The sequence below is a fragment of the Dromiciops gliroides genome, chromosome 2 (assembly GCF_019393635.1).
Source record: "Dromiciops gliroides isolate mDroGli1 chromosome 2, mDroGli1.pri, whole genome shotgun sequence".
NCBI classification, from domain to species: Eukaryota; Metazoa; Chordata; class Mammalia; order Microbiotheria; family Microbiotheriidae; genus Dromiciops; species Dromiciops gliroides.
Genome location: NC_057862.1, coordinates 257,962,170 through 257,976,558, shown reverse-complemented (window position 1 = coordinate 257,976,558; position 14,389 = coordinate 257,962,170). Strand labels below are relative to the sequence as shown.

General features: G+C 38.2%; 1 protein-coding gene and 1 pseudogene across 17 annotated transcripts in view; one reads left to right on the top strand and one right to left on the bottom strand.

Moving 5' to 3' along the window:
* GPHN (gephyrin) overlaps positions 1–14,389 on the bottom strand; it is a 757,220-nt gene that overhangs the window by 437,156 nt on the left and 305,675 nt on the right. The window lies entirely within an intron of this gene.
* On the top strand, positions 10,211–10,783 carry LOC122742628 (annotated as a pseudogene).

The window sequence follows — 14,389 nt, the reverse complement described above, 5'->3', positions numbered from 1 at the left end:
ATATAAACAATAAAAACATTATAGAGGAAAACAATTTCAAAAGACTTGAGATCTCTGATCAGTAAAAAGATAAACCACGAGTCTAAAACAAAGATGTGTGGCAGGTGAAAGATGAAATGACTAAGAAAACAAAGATTCAATCTTCCAAGCATATTTATTTATTAAGCAATGCATGTGAATTGCCTAACAAACTGGAACCAGACCTCCTCAGCTTATGCCTGAACCCCAAATACAGAGGGAGACAGACATTTACACATTAAAAACAATCAAATAAGGCCAATTAACTAAAAGGAAAATACAATATTAGGTAATCTCATTTCCAATTGGAGGAAAGACTAGGGATTGGTGAGGGGGAGTGCAAACAGGTGCAATTCCTTGAATTCAGAAAAAAGAGATGTCACACTTCCCCCAAGTGTTTGTGAATTGTCAGAGGTGTATAGAAACAATAACTGATTGATCAGTATGGGGCCATTTTTTAGATAAGCCATATGGGTTGCCTAATTGTGACAAAGTTCCTTCTATCAACTTTTTGTATCTGACTGGGTTTCTGGTCAGCATAATCTAGGTCCCTGGTTAAGGTTCCCAAAGCAACAGGGCCAGTTTCTGAGCCATGCAAGGTTAGGTACAAACAATGTAATAAGGTTTTATCCCAATCCCCACAATTGAATAAAAATTTCTCACGAGACAGAATTTGGCCTAAACCCCAAATTGAATAGAAATGGAATTGAGATAGCTTCAGAACTGAGTCACAAGATGGAGTCAGTGTAGTTCACTCAATTCCCATAAGTAACTACTTGCTGTTCTTATTCCCTCAATTCCCTCAGATGAAACACGTCAATTCCTGACAGAGATGTGATGAACTTAAAATACAGGAAGAGATAAACATTCTTGGATATGGCCAATGTGAGGATATGCTTGGCCAAGCTTTGAAGCTATACGTTGAGGATTTTATTTTTCATTTTTAAAAAAATGCGCGAGCGTGTGTGTGTGTGTGAAGAGTGGCAGGAGGGTGTGATTAATTAAGAAAAATCAACAAAGGATATTTACAGTTTGCTAATAATTATGCTAATTAATTCCATATAATTTATTGCTATGCAGTGGTGTTGCTTTGAATTAACACTGAGATGCTGAACCACACTGACAAAGAGGTAGAAATATACTTCATTATCCTGTTACTAAAAAAAAAAAGAAAAAAGATATTTCAATGCATTGCCTTGATTGGGTAGGGCTACTATTGTTACTGTTATTAGTAAATGAATGGGAATAATGTATTGGAAAAAAAAAATGTGTTAAATGTACAGCATTTAAAGTGGATACTTGTATTTTAAAATTACTGTACTGCTAAAACAGTTTTATTATTAATTATTAGCAATTATTATTAATAATTAATTATTGCACTGTTAAGAACAATACTGTATAATAAAAATTAACTCAAATCCACTGGCATTCTATTCTACAGTGTTTTGGGTTTTTTTAAGTTAGGTCTTGTAGGAAGGAAGGCATAATACATTAAGACTGTTTTATCTTACTTTGGAAGAATTAGATTCAATTCAGTTCAATTCAATTAATGTTTCCTAGGTGTCTTCTATTGAAAGTCACTATGTTAGATACTTGGAATATAAATAGGAAAAATGACATAGTATCTAACCTCAAAGATCTTAAAATCTAATGGCTGTCAGCCAGAATAGGGAAAAATCAAGAAAAAAGACACAAATAGGTATGATACAAAGTAGAATGTGGTAAAGGCATGGAGAGATCTAGAAAAAGTGCTGAAAGAAAAATCTGAAGACAGAAAGATTATTTTCACCTAGGGGGTAATTAGGGAGAACTTCATGGGATAGATAGCATCTGAAACTAAGTCTTGATGTTGATGGGGAGAAAAACATTTCAATACACAGAAGTATGGAAAAATAAATTTCAGGGAAATAATCTAGTCTCAGAGACACAGAATATCAGAGGAGGCAGAGACAGCCTGCCCTGGAATCAGGAAGACCTGGGTTTAAGGCTGTCTGATACCTACTGGCTGTGTGACTTTGGGCAAGTCATGTAATGCTTCAATGTTCTAGGCAACTCTCTGAGACTATATATTTTAAAAGTGCTGAATTCACTGGGAGTTACTTATACCAATGAAATCAGAGGTCACATTAAAAAAAATCAAGACCTAGCAACAATCTATAGTAGCCATAATATAGAGACAATAAGTATGGAACTGTATAGTGTTTTTGATTTTGTTTCTATGATATTATATGATATTATAATACAGTATAATGTTTCCATAAGCCTGGTTCCTGACTCTTGATGAAAAAGCAAACCTTCTTTCCTTAGATTCCCTGCTGTCACCTGAAGTAGAAATATCGCTGAAATTCACTTGTGTTTACAACAGATTATGGCATATAGCTCTGTATACAAAAGAAATAAAAAATTACTTAGGGGATAGATTAAAAATCTCAACTTTTTTCAATGTCAAGGTGACTTTGTAATAAACAATTTAAAATAAAACAACCCATCTATCAGTGAAGACTGATTATCATATATGAAACTCTCAGGTCAGCTATTTCAATTGTCTATCAATCCTAAATTTGTTTAGAGTTTACCATCCAAATGTAGTGCATCATCTGCCATTGGTCTCTTCTCCTCTAAAGACATTTTAGAATGGGAGCCCTGAGAATTTCCCAATCTTCTTTAATCCTTCTTTTCTCAACCCCTTCCCTTCCCCAAAGCACACAATTTATTCTCTTCTTTCCATTTCCTTTTAGGAACAATACTGATCTCTTTCCAAACACAGGCAGATAAACATGACTTTTTATACATTAGGCTTGGAAATGGTTCAACTAATTGAGTGGTGGACTAGAAAAATCACACTGCTGAGCTAGTTTAGGGACTGAATTAATAATGGAAGAAATTTATTATGTTATTTCACTGCCTGCACAGAATCCCTAAATACCACAGAGTAATATAAGAACCTGAATTAAAAGATGGCAGGAGAGGGGCAGCTAGGTGGTGCAGTGGATAGAGCACTGGCCCTGGATTCAGGAGGACCTGAGTTCAAATTTGACCTCAGACATTTAATACTTACTAGCTGTGTGACCCTGGGCAAGTCACTTAACCCCAATTGCCTCACCAAAAAAACAAACAAAAAACCCCACCAAAAAGCAAAACAGACAAACAAACAAACAAAAAGATGGCAGGACACATTCCAACATATTGAAATTGAGAATTATTTTACTTTGCCAATAAAATATAGTACCACCTCTGAATGTTGTTCTAATATTTCATATCCATGATACATATAAAAGAGTACATAAATGGTAGGGAAAATTACATGTTCTTGGAAAATCTGATACACTATATGTTACCATAGCTGAAGCTTCTAGAAATAATTAGCTGGTAAAACAGCAATATGTTAAGGCCTAATTTTTGATTTGTACTTTTACCTTACCTTTATGAAATATTTTCAGGTGTTTATGAAATATACATTGAAGAAGATCTTTAATAGAATCAGTTGAAGAGGAGACAATAAAGGTCCTTTGTTAAAAATACCTATTATTAGACTGACCTCTATATGTGAAAGGGGAAAGGAGGCATGAAGCTGCTTATGACTGGTGACTATCTCTTGGCTTGTAAGACCGAGAATTCAATATGTCCTCCTGACATTTTCGATGTCAGAAGGCATTCTGAAACCTGCCCTTGGAGGCATGGATTATAGAATATATAGAGAATGGAAGGTAGATTAAGAATGTTGTTGATTAAGTATATGGTAGCATGAATCTATAATTAAACAAAATATCTGATTAGAGAATGATGAGACTGTGGAAACTGTGTTTTCAAAAGTAAATCATTGGGGCAGCTAGTTGGCGCAGTGGATAGAGCACCAGCCCTGGAGTCAGGAGTACCTGAGTTCAAATTCGGCCTCAGACACTTAACACTTACTAGCTGTGTGACCCTGGGCAAGTCACTTAACCCCAATTGCCTCACAAAAAAACCCAACAACAACAAAAAAATAAATCATCCAGGTGCACATTTTTCAACAAGTTGTAGGATACTGGTTACAGAGAGATTACTGGTAGTTTTGTAGGGTTTTCATGGTGTAGATCTGTAGGTGGTTATCCTATTTGAGAATACATAGAGAGAGAGAGAGAGAGAGAGAGAATTCAGAGGACATACGGAGGCAAAATGAATCTCATTTTGTTTATTCAGTCAATGAGTCTAAATATTCACTGCTCCTAGTATTTTGCCACAAAGTGATTCTGTTTTCTGGAAATGGTGATCATAAGGCCAAACAGATGATGTTTTCTGAAAGACAATTCTGAGATCTCAAAGTCTCCATTTAGGAAAAGACAGCAGTCAGGGGAACTAGTAAACTCAAAGTCACAATATTAGAGTATGTATATGAGTTCATATCAACTGTTTTATACTTACCACCATCAATACTTTGAATGATTATACACTTTAATGTGGAAATTATATCTGGTAGAATAGATAGACATTTAAAAAAATAAGTATATCAAGTTTCTTCTACTTAGAAGAGAGAAGTCTGAAAAACTCACAGAAGAATGTGCTGAAATCATCTTCTAACCAAGAATGGCTTGGAAGGTCAGAAGGAGGGAGCTGCTGTGCTGATACAGGAGTCAAGCCCAACCCCACAGTCATCCTGACACAGATCCAGTCCCAGTCCCAGGAAGGCCTCACTAGAGAAGGAGACCCCCAGAGTGTCTGAATCAGCTGAAGCACCAGTGTCGTCTGGAACTAAACTCACAGTCTGGCGAGAGGGAGGAGCCCTGGGCAGTGGGAAGACTACAGGGGTCTATGCTGGTGCTGAGGCAGAACTTGGGTGTTTCACCCCTGCTGGGAACCAGGAGGCAGGCTTGAGTAGCAGTGGCCCAGGTCGGGGGAGGGGCACAGGCTCATTGAAGCTAACAACCACAACACACAAAGCTGGTTGATTAGCAAATTGGTCTGGGGTCAGCTAGGACCAGGGAACAGGCCAGGCGAGTGAAGAACCTGATCCTCCTTAATTCATACCACCTGGGACTTCTGAAGCTTGGGATACTGCAGCCTGGAAACAGTGTCCCACTTTAGGGAGCTAAAAGTCAAGTAAAAAAAAAGGCAAGATGAGCCGACAGAGAAAGGTGAAGACCATAGAAAGTTTCTTCAGTAACAAGGAAGACCAAGGGGCACCCTCAGAGGAAGATGTCAACATCAGGGCCCCTATATCTAAAGCTTCCAAGAAAAATACAAATTGGTCTCAGGCCATAGAGGTGATCAAAAAGTACTTTGAAGATAAAATTAGAGGTAGAGGAAAAAATGGAAAGAGAAATGAGGGTGATGCAGGAAAAACATGAGAAAAAAGTCAACAGCTTGAAAAGTCAAACAGAAAAGGAGGTACAAAAGCTCTCTGATGAAAATAATTGCCTAAGAATTAGGACTGAACAAATGGAAGCCAGTGACTTTATGAGAAACCAAGACACAATAAAGCAAATCCAAATGAATAAAAAAATAGAGGGCAATGTGAAATATCTTCTGGGGAAAACTGCCGACCTGGAAAATAGGTCCAGGAGAGAGAATTTGAAAATTATTGGTCTACCTGAAAACCATGATCAAGGAAAGAGCTTAGACACCATCTTCCAAGATATTCTTAGGGAAAATTGCCCTGAAATTCTAGAAGAAGAAGCTAAAATAGAAATTGAAAGAATCCACCAATCACCTCCAGAAAGAGATCCCCAAAAGAAAACTCCTAGGAATATTATAGCCAAATTCCAGAGCTCTCAGGTCAAGGAGAAAATATTGCAAGCTGCCAAAAAGAAAGAATTCAAGTACTGTGGAGCCCCAGTCAGGATACCACAAGATCTAGCAGCTTCTACATTAAAGGACCGGAGGGCATGGAATATGATATTCCAAAGGGCAAGGAAATGGGATTACAACCAAGAATCACCTACCCAGCAAAACTCAGCATTATCTTTCAGCGGAAAAAAATGGGACTTTAATGAAAAAGAAGACTTTCAGATATTTGTGATGAAAAGACCTGAACTAAATGGCAAATTTGACTTTCTCTTATAGAGAACTATAAAAAAATTGCAGTTGGGGGACATACCTGGGATTGTACAGTGGGTGACTATCTTGTGTCTGAGGCTGGGTTTTGGCTGGGATCCCCCTGGATCCAGGGGTGGTGCTTTGTCCACTGTGTCACCTAGCTGCCCCATGATGACATCCTTAGGGTTAATTGAGGGGTGAGGGGGGAAGGGCAGAGGTGAAATCCTACATGAAAGAAACAGGAAAAGACTTATGGAGTGGGGGAAGAGATGGAAGAGGAACAGGGTATTAAATGAATTTTACACTCAAAGGCTCAAAGACCTTAAACTCATCAGAGTTGGCTCAAGGAGGGACTAACACACACACCCAACTGGGTGGAGTAATCTATTTAATCTGGGCAGTAAATGAGCCTAACACTCATCAGAATTGGCTCAAAGACCTCAATCTCATTAGAATTGGCTCAAGGAAGGAATAATGTGCACACTCAATTGGGTGGAGTAATCTCTCTAACCCTGCAGGAAAATAGGAGGGGAAGGGGATAAAGAGAGAGGGGCAAAAGAAGGAAGGGCAGAGTGGGGGAGGGGACAGAAAGAAGCAAAACCTTTTGAAGAGTGATAGGACGAAAGAAGATGGATAATAGAATAAATATCATGGGGAAGTGAATAGGATAGAAGGGAAACAGTTAACAATAGTAATCATGAAAGAGAAAAGGGGGAAAATTGTACAAAAAATATTTATAGCAACTCTTTGTGGAGGCTAAGAATTGAGACTCAAGGGAATGTCCCATCAAATGAGGAATGATGGAAAAAGCTGTGCTGTATGATTGTGGTGGAATAGTCATGTGCTATAGGAAAATGACAACAGGATGATCCCAGAAAAACCTGGAAAGACTAATGAACATCAATGTATAGTGAAGTGAGCAGAGCTGGGAGGACAGTGTGCATAGTGACAGCAGTATTGTTCAATGAGCAAATGTGAATGACTTAACTACTCTCAGCAATGCAATGATCCAAGACAATCCCAAGGAACTAATGAGGAAGTTTACTATTCACCCCCATAGAAAGAACTGATAAAAAGAACAGCCATGGATTGTACATATATAACCTGGTTGTGATCTTGTGGAGGGGAAAGGAAAGAGAGGGAGGGAGGGAGAAAAATTTGGAACTTTAAATCTTATGAAAATGAATGTTGAAAAGTACCCTTACATGTAACTGGAAAAAATAAAATAAATGTTTCTTGCTAAAAAAGAAGAAGAGAGAAGTCTGAATTTTTCTCCAAGTTGAAATGTTCATATATAAATAAATATCTCTGATAGACTTGGCTAAAACACAGAGTATATAATTTTTGTTCCATACCACCAATAGAAGTTACATATATGATGTTACCTTGAAGAAACATGAAATTGCCTTAACATAACTAAATAAAAAATAAAAAAAATTAAAAATAAATTAAATGTATATAAAATGCATCATATGATAATGTCTGTAATTGAACTTCATTTATTTTAGCCTTGCCCACTAGAAAACTAGTGATAGACAGGAGCACAGCAGGGGTTGTGGTATTATAAATTACACTGATAATGAATAGGCTTAGGAGGAATGAGGCAGAGATAAAGAGATGAAGAAGATTATGATTAGAGAAGGGAATTTTAGAATTCATTGTCAAGTAGGTTGTGCTGTTATGAAGAGTGAGATCCAAGGCATGAGTAGTCCAGCTGATGGTTATGGGAAAATGAAGATCACAGTCATGGGAGTTAGGAATTATTTTCATATGAGACCATGATCTTTTGTCTTTGATGAAATGCAACATGCATTATCTAATCGTCATTTACTTGTTTTGGGGTAACTCTCACCTTTCTCAAAGACTTCAGTACCTGTTCTAAAATCTTCACCTTACTCACATCAATGTCCTTTAAACACCTAGCTCTCTGAATTCATCAGCTTCTTCAATTCCATCTTAACTAAATAATCACATATAAAGTCTTATTTTTTAAATCCTTTCACAACCTGTCTCCTTCCTACCATTCCAGTCTCCTTATATCCTAATCCTCTCCATATACCTTATGATCCAGTGACACTGGTCTCCTTGCTATTCTTCTTCTGCAAGAAACCTTTCTAGGTCTTCCTTAGTGCTAGTGTCTTTCTCTGAGAATGAAGGTAGAATGCCATGTAGGATAGCAAGCAAATAGGGCAATTTGACTAGAATGTAGAATACTCTGTGTGTGTATGAGAGGGGTAAGGAGGGGATGGCTGGAGTAGGAAGGTTAATATAAAATCAATCTGGAAAGAATTTGGAATCAGCTTATGAAGGGCTTTTAATGCCAACCTTGTGTTTTCTATTTTATCCTAGATAATAGATGGCTAAGGGGGCCACTAAAACTTTTTGAGAAGGAGATATTATAATCAGACATGTTTCAGAAATATCAATTTGGCATCTTGTGTGGAGGATGGGGGTTTGGAGTTTAACAGGTGTATATGACATATATATATATAATAATATATATATTATGTATATATATATATAAATATATATATATATAAAGTAAACTACAATACAAAATAATATTCAACTAGATACAATGATATGTAAGGTTTAGTGCAAGTGATTTCCAACAGGATGACTGGGGACGACTTAAGGATGTAAAATTTGAATTCAGTCTTAAAAGATTTAAAAGAATTCAAGAGGCTAAGGTGGGAAGAGAGTATAGGCAGAGTAAATTCCAAGTGCAAAGATAAGGATTACCATTCAAATTTTGCTGGAGGAAATGATACAATCATGCTGAAGAGGTCCTTTACAAAAGTGTATCTAACCTCAAGTGAGCCCTCAAGGCTAAATGCATGCTTTAATTTTGCCCTCATTTAATCTCTTATCTTCTTCCCAAAACTAGCTATTTCTAGATTCTTTTCTCTACTCCAACTCCCCTGACGCATCTCCGCTTTCACTCTTACTTTTCTTATGAATTTGAGGCAATCTGTCTTAAACCTGTCTTCTCTTCTACTCTATACCTCAAAACTTCTTTAAATTATCTTTCATATTGTCTTTTATTCTCCAGTCTCTAAGAAAGAGATGGTTCTTAACTTTGCCAAGGACAATCCCTCTATTTGTTCCCTTCATAAATATACTGTCTCCTCTGGGATGGTGCCTTTTAAAATAAATTATTTCTCTATCATTTTCAATGTCTCTTTAGATAATGATCCTTCCCAATGTCTACAAATATTAATGGATCTTTTTCCACCCTTAAAAAAAACCAAGTTGGGTACCCTGAAATTGACATTCCTATATCTTGTCACAAGCACTTATACATTTGATTGTCTCTCATGCCTGGAAAGCATTTTGTCTTTGTTTCTACCTCAACCTTTGTGAGCTACTCTCCTCAATTGGTTTTGCATTGGATTATGTGCATGTTTATTGTATCCGCTTCTCCAGGGAGGGGCAGGAACTATTTCTATATTTATCTTTGTAGTCCTGGCATATAAGCATGGGGCCTTATATATAGTAAAAGCTGAATTGTTTGAGTTTCAACTTAATTATACTGCACTAAAAGCTGAGGCTCAAACTACCATACAATATAAAATACATTTATATATATATATACTAATGAGAGAAATGGGGTACAGGGTGGGGTTAGGGGTTGGGGTTCTTAGGAATTCCTCTTTAAAGATTACTCCCTGGGGCAGCTAGGTGGCGCAGTGGATAGAGCATCGCCCTGGATTCAGAAGGATGTGAGTTCAATTTCAACCTCAGACATTTGACACTAGCTAATATGACCCTGGCAGGTCACTTAACCCCAATTTGCCTCACCAAAAAAAAAAAAAGAAATTACACCCTCTTGCACACAAAAGTAGTTAGAATAAGGTGGTAGTTTATTTAGGAGCAAAGGGAAGGGAAGGGGGGAGGGGAAGGGAAACCATGACAGAAATCCTTGGATTTCTCAGGGGAGAGAGGTACAAAGCACATGGCTCAAAGGTACCAATCTCCTTGTACAAAACCAAAAACTAGGGAAAAAAGTATCCATGAGAAAAGGGTGGTTGACACTGTGAAAGGCTGAAGAAAAGTATAAATAAAGATGGGGATTGAGAAAAAGTCATTGGATGTGGCAAGTAGAAAAGAGTGGTGGTGTCACTTCTTTTCCCCAAGTGTTCCCTAGCACCACCTGGACATTGTACCGATTGCTGATGCCATGAAGATATGGATGTTAGAGAATGTTTTCAACCACCCATGGGAAACAGTTACAATAGCTGCTATGCAGAAATATCCAAATCTTATGAATCTAAGAGTGGTTGGAGTTGATGTGTGAGAAAGACACATAGATCCCACTGGGAAATTGTATAGCCATAGATACAGCACAGAGTAGGCAATGCCTTCTATTGTAAAATCACTTTTGGGTACTGTACAAACCAAAACATAGAAGCAAGAACATTATGTAGTTGATCACATAGAGAAAACAATGGAGCCTAAGTCCACTAATATTTCATTTACAAATAGTAGATGAGAGACATATATAAACCACAATATCCTTAAGAACCAGGAAAGACCATTTGACTCAAGAAGCCATATCATTATGAAGGAATGAGCCTTTAGCAATTATCTAGAAGGACTGATGGAAAATAAAATATCATCTAATGCTAATAAAGGCCACAAAACAATGGAGTGGGTAATTAACAAATTAAATGCTGAGATTGAAGAGTTGACTGCTTCAACAAGAGAAAGCATGAGGACACCTATGTCTATAGCAACATTTTTAGAGAAATGATAATGGCTATTTACATGAAACTTTAATAGGTCCACCAGGGTCTCTCCAAGATGGTAATACATTTATTCATATTTGGTATTTAAGAGGTAAATCTGTATATTAGGTATTCAATTAGCTTGGAGAAAGGCTGTAACTTTTGATGGAAAAGGAGGGGAAAGTATAGGGCGGATCAATTGGAATTAACATTACCTGAAAATATCATACAATAGCAAGTTCCCAATATTTGAAAACTTAAGGATATTTCAAATGGATACCTTGACCAGAAACTGGCATATTGAATCTCCATAAGCAATTAGTGAGACTCTACCTAACTCCAAAATGATGCAGAGCTACCTTTTCTAGCATGATTGCTTGAGTAATTTTAAAGTTATAATAACTTTCTCTGGAAAGAAGGAAAGTACATTACTTGAAATTCAAATGCAAGCCTTTATTTGTATAAAAGGAACTAGTTTTGAAAAACTATGCATTTCGAATTGGTACTTAAGTGATATTTTTGTAGTGGACACTATCAGTAAAGTTATATAACTCCTAAGGTTAAAAAACAAAAAAAGAGGTCATTGATAACTTTGGAAAAAGCTATTTCAATCAAATGATGATGTCAGAAGCCAAACTGTAGAGTAAGGAAGAAAGAGGAAAAGAAAAGTTGTGGCAACAGTTATAGATGGCTTTCTCAAGGAGTTTAGCCTCAGAAGAGACAAGAATGGACAAGGAAGGCTTTCTACAGAAGCTGGGATGTGAGCTCAGTCTTTTAAAACTCTATGTTGTTTATATTTCCCTGTCAGAGACCCTATCCTGCCTATATGGAAAGTGTTCGCCCACCTCTAGGAGCAGCATCAAAATCAGTTAGGACCTACATGACTACTACTAAGAATACTCTGTTATTTGACAATATGTGGGTGGATCCTAGTCATTCTCTTCTAGCCTGGAGTCAGAAAGACTTGAGTTCAAATTCGGCCTCTGACACTTACTGGTTGTATGACCGTGGGCATGTCACTTAACATTGATTTGCCTTAGTTTTCTCGATTGTAAAATAGGGATAAAGATAAAACAGGAATAAGAACCCTACCTCCCTGTGAGGATGAAAGGAGATAATATTTGTAAAGCATTTAGGCTAGCATGGAGTAGGCGCTCTATATTAGCTATTATTATTATTCTCTTCCCCCAATCCATACTTTTGTGTGGATTAGATTTGAACTGCAAATACCAATGATGTCATTTATATATAGCAGTGGAGTGAGAAGAGCATAATGTCTGAAGAACAAAGATCCAGTCATTAAGAAGGACCTACTAAACCACACTTGTCCCTCTATTTCATTGGTAGTCAGACAAATTGTTGGCTCAACCTATGATCCTTCTTGGTCTTACAGTTTTAATAATGAACAGAGAGGTGAACACTGATAGGGAGACTTCATAAGGTATGAACAAAGAATAATCTGGCTGATAATCATATAACCTGTCATGGGCTGGGACTGAATCAGGCTAGTCCCTGTAGGTCTGAAATTGGTAATGAAATGAGATGTTCATCTAGGATGATGAGGATGATGACTAGCTGGCATTTATGAAGCACTTAAGATTTACAAAGAGCTTTTCATTATCACATCAATTTGATCTTTACAACAACCTGGAGGTATATGGCTTTTATTGTCCCCATTCTATAGATAAGGAAATGGAGGCCTAGAAGGACCTGAGCCAAGGTTATGCCTGAGGCCATACTGGTCTTTGTATCAGAGTCTGGATAAGGAGTTAATTCCTCGGATTGTAAATTCAGCACTATTTCCCCAGAACCACTTTGACTCATTTATACTCCATAAAAAAGGAGAAATTACTAGACTATCCAGAATTCTCCTGGTAAAAGAGATAACAACAGTAACATATTTATGTGTTAGAAACTGTGGGAAAATGTGGACTCCCCTTAGCTGATTAAGAACTGTCTGGGAAAACACCTACAGGCAATTTAATGCCTGGGAAATGGATTCAGATTCAGCTGGGAGAATAGAAGCAGATACTGAAATGCTAATATCCACAAATGGGGGTTAATTCTAATAGAGAAGGACTTCTCAGGGGAAGGTTTCCACAAGAAAAACCAAAGTGGAGGGGCAGGGATGCTATGTTTGACTGATTAGACAGTTCCTGCTCAAGGGCCAATCGCCCTTAGGGATAGGAAGAGAATAAAAACAGGCCTTGCAAGCCTGCACCCTTGTTTGCTCTGCTAGGGCTAGGGGGTGGCCCATTCTCATGAGAATGACAATAAACAAGCCTTTGACACATCACCAGTGCTGAGTTCCAGAAGTTATTGGAGTTCTATTTCTCACAATTGTAGGTTTTATGAAATTATGATTAATTATGATTTGAAAGGAACCTTTTGCCAGACCTCCAGGTCCAGCACTCTTTCAACAGGATATATCTCTCTGAGCTCTTATCAGTGGTGGAGCCAAGAGCTGAGCTTGGAGGCTGGGTGGTTCCAGTTAGAGAAGGAACTCCAGCATTCTAGCCCAGCAGTTGGAGAGGGTCCCAAATGCAGTGGATTAGGTGAGCTCACAAAAGGGGGGTAGAGGATTTATCAGAGCAGGAACTAAGAATCTTAAAAAAAACCCCAAAACATGTAAGTTTGTGTGCGAATCCCCATGGAAAGAAAATGGCTGTTGAGTAAGTATTTCCAGGGGTGGTTTTGGCAGCCTGGGGACTAATGCAAACCCCAGCTGTAATGTCTCACAGTTAAAGCCTGCAGATGATTTTGGGAGGAGATAATAGTGTCATGGGGTGCAGAGCACCCCAGAAGTTCTCTGGGGCACATCAAGGAACCTTCTCCTTAAGAAACTAAACCAGAGGACAGATAACTCCTAGAGAGATAAACTGAACCAAATCTGACTGAGCTAGCTTGAGATTCCTACCCTTCATTCTGGTCTCCCTTACCCTGGGGAGATAAATTTGGGTGTGGCTGCGGCCTTTGTGTTCTGAAGAGGGATCTGTAGCCACCCCTCACCCAATTCTTCTAGTCACTACCAGTGGGGGATGGTCCTCCACTCCTCACCCAATTCCCCCAGCTACCACCAGTGGGGGATGGTCCACCCTCACTAAAGGAACTTTCCACAGTTAAATGGTCACTCCTCCCCCCATCAGTCCTCTATAAAAGTACCTTCCAGTCTCCTGTTCCAGGAGATTTGGTACCTCTGAGCCATGTGCTTTGTGCCTATCTCCCCCTGAGAAGTCCAAGGATTTCTTTCATGGTTTCCCTCCCCCCACCCTTCCCTTCCCTTGCTCCTAAATAAACTACCACCTTATTCTAACTACTTTTTGTGTGCAAGAGGGTGTAATTCTTTAAAGAGGAATTCCTAAGAACCCCAACCCCTACCCTAACCAGTACCCCATTTCCCCCCATTACAATAGGGAATCCCCGAATTAGAAAAGTCACCAAGACAGGTGCTGAAGGAAATGAGTGGCCTCATGGGAATCTTAGGAGAATGAACCCCATCCCTCCTAAAGGAGTGATCAGAGAAGGAAAATGAACCCTGTTTGTACTGACAAGTGAAAAAGAAACAGGTAAAATATTTTGGGGGTGAATGAGGTTTGAATTTGGGGTACTGGGGGAGATGCCATATGTTCAAA